This window comes from Salvelinus fontinalis, chromosome 31 (genome assembly GCF_029448725.1).
Source record: "Salvelinus fontinalis isolate EN_2023a chromosome 31, ASM2944872v1, whole genome shotgun sequence".
NCBI lineage: Eukaryota > Metazoa > Chordata > Actinopteri > Salmoniformes > Salmonidae > Salvelinus > Salvelinus fontinalis.
This window is the reverse complement of record NC_074695.1, coordinates 31,354,082-31,380,270: the sequence shown is the minus strand read 5'-3', so window position 1 is coordinate 31,380,270 and position 26,189 is coordinate 31,354,082. Positions and strand designations below refer to the sequence as shown.

Genomic DNA, 26,189 nt, shown 5'->3' with positions numbered 1-26,189 from the left:
GTATCCTCTATGATCCGCATTGTATCCTCTATGATCCGCATTGTATCCTCTATGATCCGCATTGTATCCTCTATGATCCGCATTGTTTCCTCTATGATCCGCATTGTATCCTCTATGATCCGCATTGTATCCTCTATGATCCGCATTGTATCCTCTATGATCCGCATTGTATCCTCTATGATCCGCATTGTATCCTCTATGATCCGCATTGTATCCTCTATGATCCGCATTGTTTCCTCTATGATCCGCATTGTATCCTCTATGATCCGCATTGTATCCTCTATGATCCGCATTGTATCCTCTATGATCCGCATTGTATCCTCTATGATCCGCATTGTATCCTCTATGATCCGCATTGTATTGCCATTTGAGAGTTGACACATCTTTGTTTCCAACTGTGATGAAACGTTGACATCATTTCATTTTGATTCATAATAACACCGAGTGTACAAAACATTAAGAACACCTGCTCTTTCCATGACATTGACTGACCATGTGAAACCAGGTAAAATCTATGATTCCTTATTGATGTCACTTGTTAAATCCACTTCAACTAGAGTAGATGAAGGGGAGGAGACAGGTTAAAGAAGGATTTTTAAGTCTTGAGACAATTGAGACATGGTTTGTGTAAGTGTGCCATTCAGAGGGTGAATAGGCAAGACAAAATATTTAATTACCATACCAACGGGTATGGTGGTAGGTTTCAGGCACACCGATTTGTGTCAAGGAATGGAAAACGTTCCTGGGTTTTTCATGCTCAACAGTTTCCCGTGTGTATCAAGAATGGTCCACTACCCAAAGGACATCCAGCCAACTTGACACAACTGTGTGAAGCATTGGAGTCAACATGGGCCAGCATCCCGGTGGAATGCTTTCGACACTTTGTAGTCGATGCCAAAACTAATTGCGGCTGTTCTGAGGGCAGAAGGGTTGTTCAACTCAATATTAGGAAGGTGTTCCTGATATTTGGTATACTCAGTGCCTTGAAACTATTAGCACCCCTTTTCCTTTTCCGCATTTTGTATTACAGTGGGATTCAAATGGATTTAATTGTCAATTTTTGTCAATGATCTACACAAAACACCATGTAATGTCAAAGTGGAAGAACAAATTCTAACATTTGTTTAAAAATGTATGAAAAATAAAACACTAATATAACTTGATTAGATAAGAGAGGTGGGTGCAACTCAATACTGAGAAAGGTGTTCTTAATGTTTTGTACACAGTGTATAATTGTATTATATTTTAGCTTAGAGAGAGAGAGAGAGAGGGCGAGAGAGAGAGAGAGAGAGAGAGAGAGAGAGAGAGAGAGAGAGAGAAAGAGAGAGAGAGAGAGAGAGAGAGAAAAGGGCGAGAGAGAGAGAGAAATAAACATTTCAACCTGACCTCATATTTTTCAACAAATAAAAAATGTGAGTGTTTGGCCTGCCAGGTGCTACTTTTGAAAAAGTTGAGTCTGATGAACGGTCTTGGTGTTTCAACCCCCTGAAAAGTACATTATCGGCAGATGCCCTGAGACCTAAGTCAATTTGGCATGATAGCTCCTTGTGCCAAGAGGCTGGTGAATTGTCAATTAGTCCCCCTCCACCTCCAAACTGTGTGCCCCACATCCGAGGCGGCGGGAGGTGGTGGTAATCGGGCTAATCGCTCATAATTTGCCCTTGGTCTCTCTTCTCACTAGGGTAGTGTGTGAGTGTGCGCTAGGTTGTGGGGTTGTTTGGAACAAGCTTCTAGTCTACACACATGCATACACATACTTACACACAGGCACACACATTCATACCACACCAACACACGCACACACACGCAAACACGCATTCACACGCGCACACTATTTCCAATAGAAGTGAAACTTCAAAACAGGAATATGATTTACAGTAGACAGATTAATTTGTCATTTTCCCCCATGTTCTATTACAATCCTCTAGCCTTCACACAACAGTGTCAGTAAACTCTTTAGCACAAACTGGAAGACACAGCATCAGTAAGGAAGTTCAAAATGCTGATATGTTACAAAACGTTGGAGATTAGGGCCAGGATTCAATATGACTGCATGAATGTTGTCAGCTATTCACCTTTTAAAAGGCTATGTTCCCGAGTTTGTAGAGACCACATATGTCAGCTCAATTGGAAATTACCTTTAAATGTCAAGTGCACTTTAACACGGATCTACCACTGATCGGATTGAATCCCAGCCTAAATTGTATTTTGCAGCAAAATACAATACATATTTTGCTGTACAGCCATGTCAATATATAGCTAGCTACTAATAATATACAGTGTAAGATGTTATAGCTAATGAACAATAATAACAAATCATTGATGATGATTACTATGACAACGATGCTAATGATCCACCCGCTCCGACACTTGAATTAATAATATGACAGGACGAGAATGGGTCGAGAATTTGTCCCCTGATTAGGAACAGAAAGAGGCGGACGAGAGACAACCACTGAACCACGGATGTTCTCAACTAACGCAGTCTGTCAGCACTGTCCTCTCACTCTTCCGACACACACTGATTATCATAGAGACATTGCTAAAGCGCAGCGGGAAGAACACTCATTATCCCCGATTCACTGGATGTATTCCAAATGAGACCCTATTCCCACTACTGTTGACCAGGGCCCATACGGATTAGGAAGAGTGTGCCATTTAGGATGTAGCTACTGTCTTTCTGAGAAATGCTTTGTTTGAATCCCTGTCCACCCCCACACAGGAAATTGTCCAGTTGAATTTTCATTGTAACATTTCTAGTGTCGATTCAGGAGTTAAATTTACTCTGTAAGAGTGAAATTAACACTCAGTGGTGTAAAATAACACCCAGTGTTGGTGTTAATAACTAGAGTTATTGTTTTACACTGTGGAGAGTAAAACAGCCACATCAAAACCACGCCCATCATTATCATATTTCCCAGCATGCTCTATTGCAGGTACATTTTTTTGTATTTTATTAAAATATCTGTGTCTTTGTATATACAGTTGAAGTCGGAAGTTTACATACACTTAGGTTGGAGTCATTAAAACTAGTTTTTCAAACACTCGGTTAGGACATCTACTTTGTGCATTACACAAGTAATTTTTCCAACAATTGTTTACAGACAGATTATTTCACTTATAATTCACTGTATCACAATTCCAGTGGGTCAGAAGTTTACATACACTAAGTTGACTGTGCCTTTAAACAGCTTGGAAAATTCCAGAAAATGATGTGATGGCTTTAGAAACTTCTGATAGGCTAAATGACATAATTTGAGTCAACTGGAGGTATACCTATGGATGTGTTTCAAGGCCTACTTTTAAACTCGGTGCCTCTTTGCTTGACATCATGGAAAATCAAAAGAAGTCAGCCAAGACCTCAGAAAAAAATTGTAGACCTCCACAAGTCTAGTTCATCATTGGGAGCAATTTCCAAACACCTGAAGGTACCACGTTCATCTGTACAAACAATAGTACGCAAGTTTAAACACCATGGGACCACGCAGCAGTCATACCGCTCAGGAAGGAGACGCAATCTGTCTCCTAGAGATGAACGTACTTTGGTGCGAAAAGTGCAAATCAATCCCAGAATAACAGCAATGGACCTTGTGAAGATGCTGGAGGAAACAGGTACAAAAGTATCTATATCCACAGTAAAACGTGAACTATATGGACGTAACCTGAAAGGCCGCTCAGCAGGGAAGAAGCCATTGCTCCAAAACCGCCAGAAAAAAGCCAGACTACGGTTTGCAACTGCACATTGGGACAAAGATCGTACTTTTTGGAGAAATGTCCTCTGGTCTGATGAAACAAAATATAACTGTTTGGCCATAATGACCATTGTTATGTTCGGAGGAAAAAGCGGGAGGCTTGCAAGCCGAAGAACACCATCCCAATCGTGAAGCACGGGGGTGGCAGCATCATGTTGTGGGGGTTCTTTGCTGCAGGAGGGACTGGTGCACTTCACAAAATAGATGGCATCATGAGGGGGGGAAATTATGTGGAAATATTGAAGGCATCAGTCAGGAAGTTAAAGCTTGGTCACAAATGGGTTTTCCAAATGAACAATGACCCCCAAGCATAATGACAACAAAGTCAAGGTATTGGAGTGGCCATCACAAAGCCCTGACCTCAATCCTATAGAAAATGTGTGGGAAGAACTGAAAAAGTGTGTGCGAGCAAGGAGGCCTACAAACCTGACTCAGTTACCTGACCAAACCTGACCAAAATTCACCCAACTTATTGTGGGAAGCTTGTGGAAGGCTACCTGAAATGTTTGACCCAAGTTAAACAATTTAAAGGCAATACTACCAAATACTCATATGTATGTAAACTTCTGACCCACTGGGAATGTGATGAAAGAAATACAATCTGAAATAAATCATTCTCTCTACTATTATTCTGACATTTCACGTTCTTAAAACAAAGTGGTGATCCTAACTGACCTAAGACAGGGAATTTTTACTAGGATTAAATGTCAGGACTTGTGAAAAACTGAGTTTAAATGTATTTGGCTAAGGTGTATGTAAACTTCCGACTTCAAATGTACATTGGCTGATTCATCTTATGCTACAAAAAGATAAATAACATGCATTTTTCTAAACTAATCCAATCAGTTAGTTAGATTTATTGCACCTGTTACTGAAATGGTTGTTCCAGTTTAACTGATTTAGGTAGTCTTCTTATCAACTTTCCTAATTCTGACAGTCTCTCTGAATGCAGGTTGCGGCGGAATACAAATTCCAACTGTTAAACATCCTAACTCTGGCTGGATTCCAGTAGGAAATACACATCACTTTGCAAGCCATCATAAAAGGACTTGCAGGCTTGATGTGGGCTGCAAACCAGGAATCTCCTAACACCTCTGTGTTAGGGTAAAACTAGCCCATCAAAGTAAGGCCATATGATATATGTCTTGTATTTTCATAGATGTTAATGATAGCATTTGCCTAGATACTCAGTTGGTGAAAGCGACAGGCCTTTCAAATGAAATAATTCAATAACCATGTCTCTGTCACTAACAAATACAGTCATGGGTGTTAAATATGCAAATTAGACTCTACACCATACAGTGTTAAAACAATACCCCCAAAATGATTTACTGTAACATTGCAGGTGTTCATTTCTTACACTGAGAAAGTGTTACAGCGTCAGCACTAAGCAAAGAGAGTCCAGTTTACTCTAAATCAAGTGTTATGTTTTACACTGGAGGTGGTATGTATTACTCTACAGTAGAACTATGCAAACACCACAGTCAAGTTCATTTGAACACTTTAAGAGTTGAATAGGGAGCAGTGCAACAAGTTAAATATTTAACATTTTCAGAAGTTTTATTTTCACACCAGTTCAGTGGGACTCATATGTTCACTGAAAATAGTGTACATTTAGCACTTTCAGAGATAATCAATGTACACCATTGATTTCGTTGTGTACTTCCATATCCCTTTTAAACAATCATTAATGAAAATGCTAAAAAATACCTGGCGAAACCTTTTCAAAAACAATTAAGGTAATTTGAATGACTCTGACCGTGCGGCATGGGCAGGATATTTTGAAGACAGTATCAGTATTTTCGGCTATGAATTGAGGGTATTGCTCATGGCACTTGTGTAATGATTGATTCACCACTGGGGGATCATTAGCTTGGCTGTTGAGGTGTTCTGGTGGAGTGTGTGTCTGTGTGTGTGCATGCGTGGGTGTGTTCGCATGTGTGTGATCATGATCAGGCGATTCCCTGATCCACCTCTACGCAGATGACACCATTCTGTATACTTCTGGCCCTTCCTTGGACACTGTGCTAACTAACCTCCAAACGAGCTTCAATGCCATACAACACTCCTTCCGTGGCCTCCAACTGCTCTTAAACGCTAGTAAAACTAAATGCATGCTTTTCAACTGTTCGCTGCCCGCACCCGCCCGCCCGACTAGCATCACCACCCTGGACGGTTCCGACCTAGAATATGTGGACAACTATAAATACCTAGGTGTCTGGTTAGACTGTAAACTCTCCTTCCAGACTCATATTAAACATCTCCAATCCAAAATCAAATCTAGAATCGGCTTCCTATTTCGCAACAAAGCCTCCTTCAATCACGCCGCCAAACTTACCCTAGTAAAACTGACTATCCTACCGATCCTCGACTTCGGCGATGTCATCTACAAAATAGCTTCCAGCACTCTACTCTGCAAACTGGATGCAGTCTATCACATTACCATCCGTTTTGTTACCAAATCACCTTATACCACCCACCACTGCGACCTGTATGCTCTAGTCGGCTGGCCCTCGCTACATATTCGTCGCCAGACCCACTGGCTCCAGGTTATCTATAAGTCTATGCTAGGTAAAGCTCCACCTTATCTCAGTTCACTGGTCACGAATACAACACCCACCCGTAGCACACGTTCCAGCAGGTATATCTCACTGATCATCCCGAAAGCCAACAGCTCATTTGGCCGCCTTTCCTTCCAGTTCTCTGCTGCCAGTGACTGGAATGAATTGCAAAAATTGCTGAAGTTGCAGACTGTTGTTGTCTGTGTCACACTGCTTTGCTTTATCTTGGCCAGGTCGCAGTTGTAAATGAGAACTTGTTCTCAACTAGCTTACCTGGTTAAAGAAAGGTGAAATAAAAAATAAAAATACAAGTGTGTGGGTTTGTGTACAGTATGTGTGTGTGTGTGTGTGTGTGTGTGTGTGTGTGTGTGTGTGTGTGTGTGTGTGTGTGTGTGTGTGTGTGTGTGTGTGTGTGTGTGTGTGTGTGTGTGTGTGTGTGTGTGTGTGTGTGTGTGTGTGTGTGTGTGTGTGTGTGTGTGTGTGTGTGTGTGTGGGGCTAGCCTCTGAAAGGCCAGGGAGAGAGAGGTGTGTGCACTGACCTCATAATGGAATGGCATTTGCAGGGCAGGAGATATGACAGGACTCAAAAGACAGGCATTTGTTGGACATATCACTTCAATATCAAAGACGCAGAAATGCAAACATATCCTCTAGAACATGAATATATGTGATTAAATACTCCCAGGGCAAGGACTTTTTCCTCACCATGTGACTCATGTCCTCTCGTTGTTTCTGAGTTGGCCAGAATGTGTCAGCGGTTAGTGCCTCTGACCCCAGCACATATGCCAGTTGGCATAGGTTCGAATCCGGCCCACTGCCCTTTGCGTGTCTTAAGCCTATCTTTCCAGCCTTTATCCTAGCCTGCACAGTTACATCACACCCCGTGGTTTAACATAGATACGGCTATTTTAACCTCAGAGACCTCCTCACATATATATTTAGCATTAGTTCATGCTATTTTTTTATTGTGTGTCGCTTAAACAAGCCAAGTACAGTTTTCGAAATGGCAAAAACATTGTTGTAAGGTTAAATATATGCTAGATTTGGATGCGTAGATTAGAATTTCCTAGTCCTCAGATAATTCCCGTTTTGTTTGCTGAGAAAATGTCACACGCAATCTGAATTCCATTGAGGATATCCACAAATACACCAGGTGAATATTGGCAGGCCCACTTTATACATCTTACAGAGTGTTGCTTCACCACACAACAACAACACCAACAACAACATAAAAGATCCATTTCAATGTACCACTTTTACAGTCAATGACTAAATGTGCCTCCAAGACATTCTGCACTGCCACACGAATCCAAAAAGAGCTAGCTTTACAAGATCATTAAAATCTCTTTAATGCCTCTTCTTCCCAACACTGACCCCCCGTAGCTCACTGACATATATCAATGACGTTACCCCGGGCCACACACACCCCTGCCGTGGCTAATGTCAGAGGAACCATGCGCAGTAATGATGAAAACCCTGTGTCCACTCTACGTAAGCCCCAGGCTACTTTCAGACTTTTCAGAGGTTGCCAGCTTTCTCCTCGGAGAGGGGAGTCAGGGACCAACTGTCCCTGACACAATGCACAATGTACATAGAATTTTTGTAAAGGTGTAATGTGAAATTGTTTTTTTAATGGCTTAAAAAAGCTCCCCTGAAAGGCATTTATTGTGTTCCTGTGGTAACGCATTGGCTCGTTATCAAAGCCCAGTCCACAGGGTTTCAAACTCATGAGTAATTAGCTTTGAATTCTGTATTTTGCTGTTGACATGAGCTACTATGTCTGGGCTGGTGGCTTTGCATGAAACCCACCTGCGACATCACCCCGTACAAATCTTTGAAATTATATTTTAAGTAGAAATTCTGCACCAATGTTGTATTCTAAAAGCCTGTTATATTAGATGAAGTGCCCTTTAATATAAACCACATGGAGAATTCAATACAACAGATTTGTAGTAATAATACTATCTCGCTGATATGAAAGATAAGGTCCTTATGCTTCCAAAACTGTACCACAAGTGAAGCGTGCTAATGTTCAGACTGACCATCGGGGCTCTTAACAAAACTGTACAGAAGACACCTTTGTCCAATGACTATTATGTGTCATGAAATGGAATTGAGAGCCATGATCAAGGGCTACCCTCACGGCCGCCCCGCTCATTAGGCAGGATTAGTGTTGGTCCCATGTTTCATGAGCTGAAATAAAAGATCCCAGAAAGTTTCCATACGCACAAAAAACTTATTTCTCTCAAACTTTGTGTACAAATTGGTTTATATCCCTGTGAGTGACAATTTATTATTTGCCAAGATAATCCTTCCACCTGACAGGTGTGGCATATCAAAAAGCTGACCTTGTGCTGGGGACAATAAAAGGCCACTTTAAAATGTGCAGTTCTGTCACACAATACAATAACACAGATGTCTCAAGTTTTGATGGAGCGTGCACTTGGCATGCTGACTGCAGGAATGTCCACCAGAGCTGTTGCCGTATAATTGAATGTTAATTTCTCTACCATAAGCCGATGCTTTAGAGAAATTGGCAGTACGTCCAACCGGCCTCACAACTGCAGACAACGTGTAACCATGCCAGCCCAGGACCTCCACATCTGGCATCTTTTCGGTAGCCTACAGGCTGGAGATAAAATTAATGACAATGTAATGAGACAAACACATTTTACATCATGCAGGTTTCTCCGAAAAAAACGAAATGGCATCCAATCAAATAAAAAATGCGCTGTCATGTTAACAAACAACGTATCCTGAAAACAAGACAGCGCAAAGTAAAATGGACAATATGGAATGGACAATCACAACTGTTGTCAAGGGGTTTCGCCCCATTGTCATGATCAGTGGTTTCAAGTGTGTATCCGTCCATTTTTGACAAGCTGATCATAGCAACAAAACAAAAATACTTCTGCATTTCCCGCTGTGTAAACACATTGCCAATAGGCCCACAATAACTCCTGATAAAGTTGGGTAGCTGATATTCAGAGCTGAAATAGTCAAATTGATTAGTCACAGGAATCAGGACTAATAAAGCCAATGCAACGGCCTGTTTTACAAATGGTGGGCCTACCACATGGATGGGCATTCATAAAATTCATTTGGGGAGATATGGTAGGCTATACCCCAGTAATCACGAGCTGTTGTCTTTTGGAATTCTTTTTTGGTCCTATCTAGACGTCTTTTTGTTGGTGTTTTACAAACGGTACGCTTACCACAACAATTTCAGCCGACATTTTTTGCTCTCACCTAGTGTGACAGAGAGTAATGTCAACTGGCCCTCGCTCATTTCTAGGAGACAGAACGCGTCTCCTTCCTGAGCAGTATGATGGCTGCGTGGTCCCATGGTGTTTATACTTATGTACTATTGTTTGTACAGATGAACATGGTATCTTCAGGCGTTTGGAAATTGCTCCCAAGGATGAACCAGACTTGTGGAGGTCTACAATGTTTTTCTGAGGTCTTGGCTGATTTCTTTTGATTTTCCCATGATGTCAAGCAAAGAGGCACTGAGTTTGAAGGTAGACCTTGAAATACATCCACAGGTACACCTCCAATTGACTCAAATGACGTCAATTAGCCTATCAGAAGCTTCTAAAGCCATCACATAATTTTCTGGAATTTTCCAAAATTTTTCCACAAAGTATATGTCCTACCCGACTTGCCAAAACTATAGTTTGTTAACAAGAAATTTGTGGAGGGGTTGAAAAACGAGTTTTAATGACTCCAACCTAAGTGTATGTAAACTTCCGACTTCAACTGTATATGCAAAGACACAGGTATTAAAAACAATCCTAAAACATTTACCTGCAATAGAGCATGCTGGGAAATATGATAAGGTTTTGATGTGGCTGTTTTACTCTCCACAGTGTAAAACAATAACTCTAGTTATTAACAGCAACACTGGGTGTTATTTTTGTCACGTTCTGACCATAGTTCTTGTGTGTTTTGCTTGTTTTAGTGTTGGTCAGGATGTGAGCTGTGGCTTTACCAACAAGGCTCATAATTTAACAATTGTATTCGTATTTACAGATGGCATACAAGTTTGTTATTAAGGCACATGAAAGTTCACATCTTCCAGAAGGCATTTCTGACAAAAAAACGCATTTAGATAAAAAAAAAAAAAAATGTTCAAATGGCTCTCCTGTGAAGTCGTGACTTGCGACATACACCTAGTTTCCTGAAACGGGTCACATATTCACAGACTGCCACTTGTCTTACCGGAGGCAGCTGTTCTATCTTGCCGATGCAGCGTAAACCCCGCCAGCTGTATGTTATCCGTGTCGTCGTTCAGCCACGACTTGTTAAAACATAAGAAATAATAGTTTTTAATGTCCCGTTGGTAGGATATTCGTGATCGTGTTTCGTCTATTTTGTTATCCAATGATTGTACGTTGGCTAATAGGACTGATGGTAGAGACAGATTACCCACTCGCCGTGGGATCCTTACAAGGCACCCCCGACCTACGTCCCTGATATCTCTGTCTCTTTCTCATGCGAATCACAGGGATTTGGACCTTGTCCGGTGTCTAAAATAAATCCTTCGCGTCCGACTCGTTAAAGAAAAAATCTTAGTCCAGTACGAGGTGAGTAATCGCTGTCCTGATATCCAGAAGCTCATAAGAGACAGTAGCAGAAACATTATGTACAAAATAAGTTACAAATAACGCGAAAAAACACAAACGATAGCACAATTGGCTAGGAGTTCATAAAACGTCAGCCATCTCCTCCGGTGCCATTCTTCCCCCTGTCACAAGGAGATTTCTGGCTGATGTAAGATGAAATCATCAACCCTGTTACTTTATTTGGCACTTAAAAGACACTTACTTACGTCATTTATTTATTTCACCTCTTGAGATGGGAAAATGTGCATTTAATTGGAAAACACTTTAAAAAAGGATGTACTACCTGTAAAGTGTCCAATGAATATGCACATTTTTGTTTTCCTTTTTCAAATTGTTTTCTGTTTCATTATTTCTGAACACACTCCCGGGCCCTGGTTCCTGTGTTGGGACCCTGAGTCAGACGCAGGCTGGTGTTTCGGCTCGCCCTATCTTCACAGCACCACTGACATTTTTGGGATGGAATGCGTTTCACAACTTTATGCCAGAACGTCACACATGGAGCCTGATGACTGGAACAGAGGTCTGCAGTAGAGAAAATCATTTAGACAAATGTCTCACTTTTAGAAGAACAGTTACCTTTTTAAAGCAGAGAAGCATTAAGATATGTATGCAGGGCATGGAGCGCTGAGAAGTAACAGTGATATCTCCTGAAAATGTAATACCTTTTCACTGGTCCCTCAGTAGGTTCTGTTGTAGACTTATACAACATTGGTCCCGTTTTAGAGGACGTACGTGAAACAATGTCATATAATATAATATAGCAGTCACAGAGGTGTGCATATGACGTAGATGGCAGCAAGGTGTCTGTGAGTCAGCACCTGGGGTCAGGAGAAAGAGAGAGACAGAGAGAGAAGATGAAAGAGAGAGAAAGAAACAGAGTGAGAGAGAAATAGAGGGAGAGAGACAGAAAGAGATGTATAGAGGTAATACAAGAGCGAGCAGAGAGAGGGCCGTCATCACGCTGTCCCACCCGTGACACCTTTATTATCAGGCCACTGCCAGTGAGTGTGGTATGACATCGCCTCGGATCTCCGGGTATTAGAGGGGGCGTCGGAGGGAGGATTAGAGATGGAAAGGTAAAGGCCCATCTTGACTTCTTTGAGAGCCTTTTCTATCAAATGGCTTAATTTGTTCAAGTTGATCGTTGGGATACGTTACTGTGGTATGAAGTATCAGCATAATAAACGCAGGTTGACATTTATTGTGATGAGTCTTGCCCTTGAGGCAGAACTGAGCGACTTCCCCTTAGACAGACCAGAAGAGCATGCATTTTTATCATTTTCCTCTTCAACAACAGCAGTCAACATTACTCTCTGAACGGCTAGTTTCCATTACTCCCAGTCCCTTATTTGTATGGATAAATAACGCGGCAGCAGGTATGTTGCTCACTGTGGTAAACAAGGGTTGTTCTACGAAATGAGTGCCTTTGCATCCCTTTGATATTTTAAAACAATATTGAATTTTAAAAGCCTGTTATATTCAATGAAATGCTCTTTAATATAGACCATATGGAGAATCCCATAAATCAGATCTGCTCCACAACAAGTTTTCTCCATCATTTTAAAGCCCTAGTTATTTTGTTGTTTTGACAAAGTTATTTCTGAAGATTATTAATTATTAGATTTGATTGTGATTCATTATAAGGTCAACAACAACCTGTCCCTCATTTTAAGGTGAACGCTGTTACGTGAACTGAACTCTCATTTTAATACAGTGAAACTACTCTTCAAAAACTTTTTTTTTAAAGAAACATTGAATAGTCAAATCATAGTGTGAGAGCAGGTGAGCTGGTTCTACTCTTTTCAGAGTTTTCTGGTGTTTTGTGATTGTAAAGAGTGGGTCGATTGTCACACGTCAACCCTGTTACCCACAGATAGACAGGCAAGAAATGTGTTAACGATTTCATTTGTTCTTGTGAAGCTTAAATTCAATTGCCACTCCCTGTTGCACTCAACAAGCTTCCCCTGTCACAAGGGGATTTATGGCTGATTTACATTTTACATTTACATACATTTTAGTCATTTAGCAGACGCTCTTATCCAGAGCGACTTACAGTAGAGTGCATACATTTTATTACATTTTTACATACTGAGACAAGGATATCCCTACCGGCCAAACCCTCCCTAACCCGGACGACGCTATGCCAATTGTGCGTCGCCCCACGGACCTCCCGGTTGCGGCCGGCTGCGACAGAGCCTGGGCGCGAACCCAGCCCAGCCTGGGAGCGAACCCAGAAACTCTGGTGGCGCAGCTAGCACTGCGATGCAGTGCCCTAGACCACTGCGCCACCCGGGAGGTGATTTAAGATGTAATCGTCAACTCAAACCTGTTACTTTATTTGGCACTTAAAAGGCACGTACTATAGTATTTCTTTCATTCAACCTCTTGAGATGGGGCAACATGTTTTTATTTTTTAAGTTGAACATTTGCTCAATGTTAATGTTAGCACGAGGTAAAATAAAATCTCAAATTAGTTTCATCAAGTTACACGTCTCAAAATGCACCAAATTGTGAGCAAACACTCCATAACTGTAGGTGGCAGTAAATCACCATCCTTGGCTTCATACCTGTTCAAACAACACACTCTAGATTAGGGGTGTGAAATTGACGTAGATGCAGAAAAAAACACTTGATTCTTTAGTGAGCTAGCGAGGGACAGAGAGAGAGGGTAGGGGCACAGTATAGGCAGGTCGGCCACCAGGCAGACGGAGTCAGAACCGTGCACTAGGGCTATCTATCAGCAATCATACACTTAGCTCAGTTGGGCCCCGTGTGGCTCAGTTGGTAGAGCATGGCGCTTGCAACGCCAGGGTTGTGGGTTCGATTCCCACGGGGGGCCAGTACAAAAAAAAAAAAAAAAAAGGATGAATGTATGTACTTGTAAGTCGCTCTGGATAAGAGCGTCTGCTAAATGACTTAAATGTAATGTAAATGTTACTGAGAGGTCAGATGTCAAGTCTCTGGCTGCTGCTAGCAGTAATTTAAGTAAATGACAAGCTTGGCATTCAAAATGGCCCCGATAGCTGGCAATTCATTGTTGGGCCATATGACAAGAGCTTCTTGTAAATATCACCTCTCATCAGCAGGTGTTCATATAGCGGTCATGGGAATCAACTGGTTAGTCTCATTGGGATAAAATGTATATTTTTCAATAGCGAACTATAGTGGATGGCTAAGTGCTAATGTGAACACATAGATAACATGCATTCAGATCGTTGTATCCCGATCTGAAAAAGGTTCAACTTATTTTAGCTCGGGACAATACTTTTTCCTATGTATCCTATGTCCCCATCTTTGTTAACCCAACTGTCACCGTGTCACTTATGGCTGGCCTAGACTGGATTGGTGCTGCTGTGCATCTGTGCGTGTGTGTTTGTGTGTGTCAAACAGGGGTCTCTTGCTATTTCGGTTACAGTGAACCCCTCCCATTTCTCTCTCTCACTCTGGGTGTCACTCCTGGGACGTGGCAAAATGTTAAAGTGTTTACAGGACCCCACCGCAGCACCAGTCACAGGAGCATGTGGTACACCTGGCAAAGATAGCAGGGTCGTATTCATTAGGCACGAAATGGAAGCAAATGGTCCTGAACAGTGAGGTGCTATCTGAACTTGTCCAATACAAAACACTTGTTTACGCTTTCCATTGTACACCAATTTGAAACATTTTGCTACAGTGTGACAAAATGAATATCGCCCAGGTCATTCTCCCTAAAGCCAGCTAACTCAAATAAATGACTCACACTACAACACGTTCTCAACCCGCACAGGGTATCTTGGATTTCAAGCTTGAACATGACCAGTTGTCATGTTTTAATAATGATGTCTATAAATGTACACTATACACACAATATATACATAAGTATGTGTACACCCCTTCAAATGAGTGGATTTGGCTATTTCAGCCACACCCGTTGCTGACAGATGTATAAAATCGAGCACACAGCATTGCAATCTCCATAGACAAACATTGTCTGTAGAATGGCCTTACTGAAGAACTCAGTGACTTTCAACGTGGGACCATCATAGGATGCCACCTTTCCAACAAGTCAATTCGTCAAATTTCTGCCCTGCTAGAGCAGCTCCGGTCAACTGTAAGTGCTCTTATTGTGAAGTGGAAATGTATAGGAGCAACAACGGCTCAGTCGCGAAGTGGTAGACCACACAAGCTCACAGAATGGGACAGCCGAGTGCCGAATCGCATAAAAAACATCTGTCCTCGGTTGCAACACTCACTACCCGAATGCATAGTGCCAACTGTAAAGTTTGGTGGAGGAGGAATAATGGTCTGGGGCTGTTTTTCATGGTTCGGTCTAGGCCCCTTAGTTCCAGTTAAGGGAAATCTTAACGCTACAGAAAACAATGACATTCTAGAATATTCTGTGCGTCCAACTTTGTGGCAAAAGTTTGGGAAGGTCCTTTTCTGTTTCAACATGACAATGCCCCAGTGCACAAAGCGAGGTAAATACAGAAATGGTTTGTCGAGATTGGTGTGGAAGAACTTGACTGGCCTGCACAGAGCCCTGACCTCAACCCAATCGAGCACCTTTGGAATGAATTGGAACGCCAACTGCGTGCCAGGCCTAATCGCCCAACATCAGTGCCCGACCTCACTAATGCTCTTATGGCTGAATGGCAACAAGTCCCTGCAGCAATGTTCCAACATCTAGTGGAAAGCCTTCTCAGAAGAGTAGAGGCTGTTATTGCAGCAAAGGGGGGACCAACTCCATATTAATGCCCATGATTTTGGAATAAGATGTTCGACGAGCGGGTGTCCACATTTTTTGGTCTTGTAGTGTAGGTCTGGACCACTTGAAGTAGCTTCAAGGTTTGGACTTCTGTAATCAGAAATTATTAGAAAATGAGTAGAGCTTAATGTGCACATATAAACAGATATGTCAGTCCATCTTGAACCAAAAATAATACTCTTACTCTCACAAATGATTTTATAGGTTTCATTTCAGTGCTGCTCAACTCAGGCTGTTCATTTTCAGAATCCTGAGAATGATAAAGTTTTGTTTTAGGATAAACAGAACTACAGCCATTTAGTAATGCACCCTGAGCTTGTACATTAGCAAAGGGCTCAAGTTTGATCAAATTGTGCCCCCTTGTGGCATATTGACAGAACAACTTCCACCACTTGATAAACTACATGATTCATACACATTACCTGAATGCTCACAGGTCAGCCGGTCAGTCTCTCTCCCTCTCTCAATATGAGTAAGGTGTTCCTAATGTTCGGTATACTCAGTGTATATTTGTTTCTACTGCCCTTTTGAATAAAACGCAATTTATTTCAAATGTTGTAATTGTAGTAGCGTAGTGAATTGTTGTTCTCAGGGCACCATTGCAAATTAGACCCTGTTCTCAATGGGTTTCCCTGGTTAAATAAAAGTTAATAAAACAATTATAATAATACCATCCTTGACAGAACAACTTACACTTGACAAGCTACATTATTCATACACAGTACCATTCATTATACAGCCAGTGTTTCACTAACATGATTTCTGAACTCAAAATCCACCCTTAGCCGCTATCCGAACTAGGCACTGCTGTAGATCTTAGGTTAAAGATGGAGTATTTGCTTTGCCATGCGGGAAGGGTGGATTTTTGCCCATATTGCTTAATTATTTCACATCTACAGTGGCTGTATTCAGCAGTGATGATCTAGGATAAGTTTTGCCTTCGAGATACAATTAATTATGATTATATGGACAGGGGGAACCTGATCCTAGATTACCACTCCCACTAAGATGCTTTTTGAGGGGATAGCCAACGGTGCTATTTGTTGTCCTCAGTGTGGATCAAGGAGAAGAGGCCAATTCAGACTATTGAGATGTACCCTTCAAGTGGAACTTTTTTCCACTTTGAGCAGCCTACAATTATCTTCATTTGATGGTCAGGGTTAACCCTGTTGGAGCAGTGGTTGGCAAGTTAGCAGCATTACACTGGTTGTTACAATATATTCATTCCTAAAAGTCTAAGCTGTTGGGGGGTGGGATCATTTCCCTATTTGATTTTAGGACCCCTTTTGGTATCAAAAAATATATAAAAAATGTTATGATAAAATATTGAATTTCGCCTTTACTACGTAGGCCAAAACAATGTTTTAGTGAGAAGGCAGATTTTCGGGATGTCTCATGGTCTGACAAACACAGCTGTAGCTCAGCCACCTTCCACCGCAGATGCTGAGGTTCTCCATAGGCGGATGTGGTGGACTGAGACGCAGCCCTGATATCTCTAGCTTAAACTGACGAATTTTGATTGGGATTTTTTTATTATGTTAGTTAGATTGACGCACCAGTGTGTCAATAGACTCTAGGGAGTTTAAAATTGTATCGTATTGCATTCTTTCATAAATGCACTCACATTCACCATAGAAATGTCGCTCCCCTCCAGTGTCTTCTTCTTGCGGGGAAGATTTGGGTTCCAGTGACACACCAGGCTGTCTTTCTGAACACTGTAGTTCTTGTGTCTGATCAGACAATATGTGTTATTTTTCCTTTTACTCTGAGAGGGGAAATGCTGTTTTATTTCATAATAGCTCAAACACAAATCACACTAAGGATTAGAAAACAGGAAATTACATTTCCCTCCATTGCTTTGAACAGAAATCTCTCACACACTTATTAGAGGTAATCGGATGACTTTTGACTTGGTGGTTAATTAGCTAGAGAGCTTGGATGGGTCCCAAATAATTATACACTTCACCGGCACTCTGGGAAAATCCACAGGGTCTATTGACAGTTCATTACACAATACTTCTCCCCTCTATGTCAGTGTGAGGACAGTTGACCTACTAAGCATCCTAATGATGTTATAATGTTCAGTAGATTAAATAAATGAGGTGATGATCATGCTGTCGAACTGTAACTTAGTCATTCAACAGTCATGATGTGAGCTTCTCCACTCCACTTCGCTGGAGACAGTATATAGAGGATATGAATAGCCAATGATTTGCTCAGAGTAATAATAGTATTTTAGTGGCTGAAACTAGACATTTCTCCAAAAAGCAATATATATATATACTGTGGGGCAAAAAAGTATTTAGTCAGCCACCAATTGTGCAAGTTCTCCCACTTAAAAAGATGAGAGGCTTGGAATTTTCATCATAGGTACACTTCAACTATGACAGACAAAATGAGAAAACAAAATCCAGAAAATCACAATGTAGGATTTTTAATGAATTTATTTGCACATTTTGGTGGAAAATAAGTATTTGGTCACCTACAGACAAGCAAGATTTCTGGCTCTCACAGACCTGTAACTTCTTCTTTAAGAGGCTCCTCTGTCCTCTACTCGTTACCTGTATTAATGGCACCTGTTTGAACTTGTTATCAGTATAAAAGACACCTGTCCACAACCTCAAACAGTCACACTCCAAACTCCACTATGGCCAAGACCAAAGAGCTGTCAAAGGACACCAGAAACAAAATTGTAGACCTGCACCAGGCTGGGAAGACTGAATCTGCAATAGGTAAGCAGCTTGGTTTGAAGAAATCAACTGTGGGAGCAATTATTAGGAAATGGAAGACATACAAGACCACTGATAATCTCCCTCGATCTGGGGCTCCACGCAAGATCTCACCCCGTGGGGTCAAAATGATCACAAGAACGGTGAGCAAAAATCCCAGAACCACACGGGGGGACCTAGTGAATGACCTGCAGAGAGCTGGGACCAAAGTAACAAAGCCTACCATCAGTAACACACTACGCCGCCAGGGACTCAAATCCTGCAGTGCGAGACGTGTCCCCCTGCTTAAGCCAGTACATGTCCAGGCCCGTCTGAAGTTTGCTAGAGAGCATTTGGATGATCCAGAAGAAGATTGGGAGAATGTCATATGGTCAGATGAAACCAAAATATAACTTTTTGGTAAAAACTCAACTCGTCGTGTTTGGAGGACAAAGCATGCTGAGTTGCATCCAAAGAACACCATACCTACTGTGAAGCATGGGGGTGGAAACATCATGCTTTGGGGATGTTTTTCTGCAAAGGGACCAGGACGACTGATCCGTGTAAAGGAAAGAATGAATGGGGCCATGTATCGTGAGATTTTGAGTGAAAACCTCCTTCCATCAGCAAGGGCATTGAAGATGAAACGTGGCTGGGTCTTTCAGCATGACAATGATCCCAAACACACCGCTCGGGCAATGAAGGAGTGGCTTCGTAAGAAGCATTTCAAGGTCCTGGAGTGGCCTAGCCAGTCTCCAGATCTCAACCCCATAGAAAATCTTTGGAGGGAGTTAAAAGTCCGTGTTGCCCAGCAACAGCCCCAAAACATCACTGCTCTAGAGGAGATCTGCATGGAGGAATGGGCCAAAATACCAGCAACAGTGTGTGAAAACCTTGTGAAGACTTACAGAAAACATTTGACCTCTGTCATTGCCAACAAAGGGAATATAACAAAGTATTGAGATACTTTTGTTATTGACCAAATACTTATTTTCCACCATAATTTGCAAATAAATTCATTAAAAATCCTACAATGTGATTTTCTGGATCTTTTTTTCTCATTTTGTCTGTCATAGTTGAAGTGTACCTATGATGAAAATTCCAGGCCTCTCTCATCTTTTTAAGTGGGAGAACTTGCACAATTGGTGGCTGACTAAATACTTTTTTGCCCCACTGTATTTATATTTTTGACAACTTTTACTTCTACATTCCTAAAGAAAATAATGTACTTTTTACTCCATACATTTTCCCTGACACCCAAAAGTACTCATTACATTTGAATGCTTAGCAGGGCAGGAAATAGTCAATTTCACTCACTTATCAAGAGAACATCCCCAGTCCTCCCTACTGCCTTTGATCTGGCGGACTCACTAAACAAACACTTAATTTGTTAATTATGTCTGAGTGTTGTATTGTGCCCCCGTAAATAAATAAATAAACCAATTAAATGGTACCATCTAATATAAGGAATTTTAAATAATTTCTACTTCTACTTTGGTACTTAAGTATATTTGATTAATTACATTTACTTTTGCTAATTCAGTATATTCTGAATCAAATACTTTCAGACTTCTACTCAAGTAGTTACATTTACATCATTACATTTAAGTCATTTAGCAGACGCTCTTATCCAGAGCGACTTACAAATTGGTGCATTCACCTTATGGCATCCAGTGGAACAGCCAGTTTACAATAGTGCATCTAAATCTTTTAAGGGGGGGTGGGGGGTCAGAAGGATTGCTTTATCCTATCCTAGGTATTCCTTAAAGAGGTGGGGTTTCAGGTGTCTCCGGAAGGTGGTGATTGACTCCGCTGTCCTGGCGTCGTGAGGGAGTTTGTTCCACCATTGGGGTGCCAGAGCAGCGAACAGTTTTGACTGGGCTGAGCGGGAACTGTACTTCCTCAGTGGTAGGGAGGCGAGCAGGCCAGAGGTGGATGAACGCAGTGCCCTTGTTTGGGTGTAGGGCCTGATCAGAGCCTGAAGTTACTGAGGTGCCGTTCCCCTCACAGCTCCGTAGGCAAGCACCATGGTCTTGTAGCGGATGCGAGCTTCAACTGGAAGCCAGTGGAGAGAGCGGAGGAGCGGGGTGACGTGAGAAAACTTGGGATGGTTGAACACCAGACGGGCTGCGGCGTTCTGGATGAGTTGTAGGGGTTTAAGGTTTAATGGCACAGGCAGGGAGCCCAGCCAACAGCGAGTTGCAGTAATCCAGACGGGAGATGACAAGTGCCTGGATTAGGACCTGCGCCGCTTCCTGTGTGAGGCAGGGTCGTACTCTGCGGATGTTGTAGAGCATGAACCTACAGGAACGGGCCACCGCCTTGATGTTAGTTGAGAACGACAGGGTGTTGTCCAGGATCACGCCAAGGTTCTTAGCGCTCTGGGAGGAGGACACAATGGAGTTGTCAACCGTGATGGCGAGATCATGGAACGGGCAGTCCTTCCCCGGGAGGAAGAGCAGCTCCGTCTTGCCGAGGTTCAGCTTGAGGTGGTGATCCGTCATCCACACTGATATGTCTGCCAGACATGCAGAGATGCGATTCGCCACCTGGTCATCAGAAGGGGGAAAGGAGAAGATTAATTGTGTGTCGTCTGCATAGCAATGATAGGAGAGACCATGTGAGGTTATGACAGAGCCAAGTGACTTGGTGTATAGCGAGAATAGGAGAGGGCCTAGAACAGAGCCCTGGGGGACACCAGTGGTGAGAGCGCGTGGTGAGGAGACAGATTCTCGCCACGCCACCTGGTAGGAGCGACCTGTCAAGTAGGACGCAATCCAAGCGTGGGCCGCGCCGGAGATGCCCAACTCGGAGAGGGTGGAGAGGAGGATCTGATGGTTCACAGTATCGAAGGCAGCCGATAGGTCTAGAAGGATGAGAGCAGAGGAGAGAGAGTTAGCTGTAGCAGTGCGGAGCGCCTCCGTGATACAGAGAAGAGCAGTCTCAGTTGAATGACTAGTCTTGAAACCTGACTGATTTGGATCAAGAAGGTCATTCTGAGAGAGATAGCAGGAGAGCTGGCCAAGGACGGCACGTTCAAGAGTTTTGGAGAGAAAAGAAAGAAGGGATACTGCTCTGTAGTTGTTGACATCGGAGGGATCGAGTGTAGGTTTTTTCAGAAGGGGTGCAACTCTCGCTCTCTTGAAGACGGAAGGGACGTAGCCAGCGGTCAAGGATGAGTTGATGAGCGAGGTGAGGTAAGGGAGAAGGTCTCCGGAAATGGTCTGGAGAAGAGAGGAGGGGATAGGGTCAAGCGGGCAGGTTGTTGGGCGGCCGGCCGTCACGAGACACGAGATTTCATCTGGAGAGAGAGGGGAGAAAGAGGTCAGAGCACAGGGTAGGGCAGTGTGAGCAGAACCAGCGGTGTCGTTTGACTTAACAAACGAGGATCGGATGTCGTCGACCTTCTTTTCGAAATGGTTGACGAAGTCGTCTGCAGAGAGGGAGGAGGGGGGGGAGGAGGATTCAGGAGGGAGGAGAAAGTGGCAAAGAGCTTCCTAGGGTTAGAGGCAGATGCTTGGAATTTAGAGTGGTAGAAAGTGGCTTTAGCAGCAGAGACAGAAGAGGAAAATGTAGAGAGGAGGGAGTGAAAGGATGCCAGGTCCGCAGGGAGGCGAGTTTTCCTCCATTTCCGCTCGGCTGCCCGGAGCCCTGTTCTGTGAGCTCGCAATGAGTCGTCGAGCCACGGAGCGGGAGGGGAGGACCGAGCCGGCCTGGAGGATAGGGGACATAGAGAGTCAAAGGATGCAGAAAGGGAGGAGAGGAGGGTTGAGGAGGCAGAATCAGGAGATAGGTTGGAGAAGGTTTGAGCAGAGGGGAGAGATGATAGGATGGAAGAGGAGAGAGTAGCGGGGGAGAGAGAGCGAAGGTTGGGACGGCGCGATACCATCCGAGTAGGGGCAGTGTGGGAAGTGTTGGATGAGAGCGAGAGGGAAAAGGATACAAGGTAGTGGTCGGAGACTTGGAGGGGAGTTGCAATGAGGTTAGTGGAAGAACAGCATCTAGTAAAGATGAGGTCAAGCGTATTGCCTGCCTTGTGAGTAGGGGGGGAAGGTGAGAGGGTGAGGTCAAAAGAGGAGAGGAGTGGAAAGAAGGAGGCAGAGAGGAATGAGTCAAAGGTAGACGTGGGGAGGTTAAGTCACCCAGAACTGTGAGAGGTGAGCCGTCCTCAGGAAAGGAGCTTATCAAGGCATCAAGCTCATTGATGAACTCTCCGAGGAAACCTGGAGGGCGATAAATGATAAGGATGTTAAGCTTGAAAGGGCTGGTAACTGTGACAGCATGGAATTCAAAGGAGGCGATAGACAGATGGGTAAGGGGAGAAAGAGGGAATGACCACTTGGGAGAGATGAGGATCCCGCTGCCACCACCCCGCTGACCAGAAGCTCTCGGGGTGTGCGAGAACACGTGGGCAGACGAAGAGAGAGCAGTAGGAGTAGCAGTGTTATCAGTGGTGAGCCATGTTTCTGTCAGTGCCAAGAAGTCGAGGGACTGGAGGGAAGCATAGGCTGAGATGAACTCTGCCTTGTTGACCGCAGATCGGCAGTTCCAGAGGCTACCGGAGACCTGGAACTCCACGTGGGTCGTGCGGGCTGGGACCACCAGGTTAGGGTGGCCGCGGCCACGCGGTGTGAAGCGTTTGTATGGTCTGTGCAGAAAGGAGAGAACAGGGATAGACAGACACATAGTTGACAGGCTACAGAAGAGGCTACGCTAATGCAAAGGAGATTGGAATGACAAGTGGACTACACGTCTCGAATGTTCAGAAAGTTAAGCTTACGTTGCAAAAATCTTATTGACTAAAATGATTAAAATGATACAGTACTGCTGAAGTAGGCTGGCTAGCAGTGGCTGCGTTGTTGACTTTGTTTGAAGTGTGGCTGGCCAGGTAGCCTCGATAGCTGGCTAGGTAACCTCGGTAACTGGCCAGATAATTAGTCTAACTACACAATTGTCCTAGATACAAGGACAGCAAAGACAACTATGTAGCTAGCTAACACTAGCTAGCTAACGCTACACTAATCAAATTGTTCCGTTGTAATGTAATAGTTTCTACAGTGCCGCTATTCGGTAGAAGTTGGTTAGCTAGCAGTGTTAGCAGTGTTAGCGGTGTTGACCAGCAGTATTGACTAGGTAGGGGAACGGCAGCGCGGCGGACGAAAATAGCTGGCTAGCTAACCGAAAATTACTCTAGACTCCACAGTTGTCTTAGATACAAGGACAGCAAAGACAACTGTGTAACTAGCTAACACTACACTAATCAAGTCGTTCCGTTGAATGTAATAGATTCTACAGTGCTGCTATTCGGTAGCTAGCTAGCTAGCTAGCAGTGTTGATTACGTTACGTTACGTTAAAAGGACGAAAATAGCTGGCTAGCTAACCTAGAAAATCGCTCTAAACTCCACAATTATCTTTGATACAAAGACGGCTATGTAGCTAGCTAAGATCAAACAAATCAAACCGTTGTACTGTAATGAAATGAAGTGAAAGTGTGAAACTACCTGTGGAGCGAAGCGGAATGCGACCGTTTCCCAAGTCGATGTACCAAGCAAGGGGCAGCACTCACTCTTCAAAGTAAAATATATATATTTACTTTGCTCTTTCACATTTATTCCAGTGAACGCTAACAATTTTAACTTTAAGCGCTTCACCCCCCAAGCAACATACATGAGATTCAAACAGGCACTCCTGGGTTGTTATTACTGGGTGACTTTCACTTTTACTTGAGTCATTTTCTATGAAGCTATCTTTACTTTTAGTCACGTATGACAATTGGGTAATGATGACACAGGAATTCTCTTGATGGAACAGCACAAAATGGAATTGACCCGACATGATTGAACTGAAGCCCCACATCTCAGATCAATCCAACCCACCTTCTTGTAGCTCTCTGCCTCCACGTGCTTCTGCTGCCTCAGCTGCTTGGCCACCGACTTGGGCACCATCTGGTGCAGGAGGTCCTCGGTCAGTTGTCTCTGGCGCTTCAGGTCCTCGGTCCTCTCTCTGGGTCCACTCCGTCATCTGCTTGAAGGACATCAGCACCAGTGGATAGATCAGGCAGGCCAATGTCAACAGAGCGATCTGCTGGCACCGCCCCGGCCAGCAGACCGGCATGTGTGTCCCTCAGGGCCTGGAAGCCAGTCTGAGAGCCTGTGAGGACACCCACTTTGACCACCAATGTCAGACGCTGAAATTTGCCAAGGGGCAGAGTCGAAGACGTACGCGTCGAATTTGAGGCTGTTGGTCAGTTTGAGCTTTAGGTGAATGTTTTCCATCCAACAGTCATGCAGTGTTTCTGATGAGAGCTGGGCAAAGGCTAAGCGGCTCAGTGCGTGGATCCACTTCTCGTGAAAGTCAGCTTGGGTTCCAATGGAAGAGAGTTCACTGGACTGGTGATTGACTTCCAGGAATGTGACCATCAGTCTCGGTGAGAGGACATCTTTCCAGTCTGAAAACTTCTTGACCTGACTAATGTCCTGTGTCTATGTCCTGGAGTCTGACCATCGTCAAGGAGAACACAGGCTTGTTGGTGTTGTCCTCAGCTCCCCATGTTGTCTTCAGAAATTTGGTCAAATCTTCCCTCAGATTCTGGCAGAACTCCACCAACTCCTCGCTGCATGGGTGACCCTGACTGTTTCTGTGGCCCTCCATATCAGTGCAAAATCGAATAATCACCGGTAAAATGTTGGTCAGATGTCGTGTACACTTTTCTTGGCTTGTCTCGTTACTCCTGTACCATGTGCATAGACTTCTCGTGTTTTGGAGATCCCCTATGAGTTGGAGAATAGCCGTGGTCCTACATGAAGTCAGCGCGGTGACAGCGGCCTCTGTGGCGCGCAGCAGGTCCAAGTTAGAGCGCAGGTCAACGGAGACTGAGCCAAGCAGAGACAGAAACGAGAGCAGACAAACAGTACAGTTACTGCCAAGACACGGAGAGAGCACCTGCAACAACAAAAAAAGATACGAAAAAAAGATATACCTAGATAAGGATCTATGATTACATAATAAAAAAAATGCAATAGACTTCTTGTAAATATGAAATATGATTATTAAATAATGCAATTATAATTTTACAACCTTAATAGATAAAAGTGGTATATACATGTTTATGTTTAATAATACTTTTTTATTTTAAGCGCTTTTCATAACTCCCAAAGTCACTTTACAAACACAAAAAACCCACATGAAAATAAGCAAGTATATAAAAGTACACTTAACATGGACAGGCTCGCCATGGACAACACCAAACATGGCTGACTAACCAGGGAAGTGAACTAGATAGATTTTATCCTCGAAAACAACAGATAAGCCTGTGTACATTGGTATTCGTTTGTTTAATTGTTCTGCTTAAACTTAATGTGGGAAAAAAGTTAAACGAAATGCATTTGTTTGTTGAATATAATGTTGATATTTATCATGATTTTTACAAAAAAATAAGCCCTTTAGCTAGGCTTTACAAGTAAACCAAGGTTTTGTAGGTTTGTAGGCTATTAACATTTAACAAAACAATACTCACAATTGCCTGCAAATATACGCACTCGCTGTCGGCTACCTCTTGCGTCGTTGGTGCGACTCTCCTTTTATGTCTGCTGTTCTGAATTTTGGTAAATATTATTTTCAGAGAAGCGGAGGACAGAGTCAGAGTTTTCATGTAACGTTACTCCAAAGATGACATGGACTCGTCGTCCGAAAGTAAAATGCGGATATCAAAGTTATGATGCAATTTAAAGAGAATAGAAGGCAGACATTATGTGCACAAGTATTACAAAAATGCCTGTCATTTAGCCCCGCAATATTG

General features: G+C 43.1%; 1 non-coding gene across 1 annotated transcript; it reads left to right on the top strand.

Moving 5' to 3' along the window:
- The first annotated feature begins 13,702 nt into the window (after positions 1-13,702).
- trnaa-ugc (transfer RNA alanine (anticodon UGC)) lies at positions 13,703-13,778 on the top strand. The gene has a single exon. It is a non-coding gene; the product is annotated as a tRNA-Ala (tRNA).
- The last annotated feature ends 12,411 nt before the right edge of the window (positions 13,779-26,189 follow it).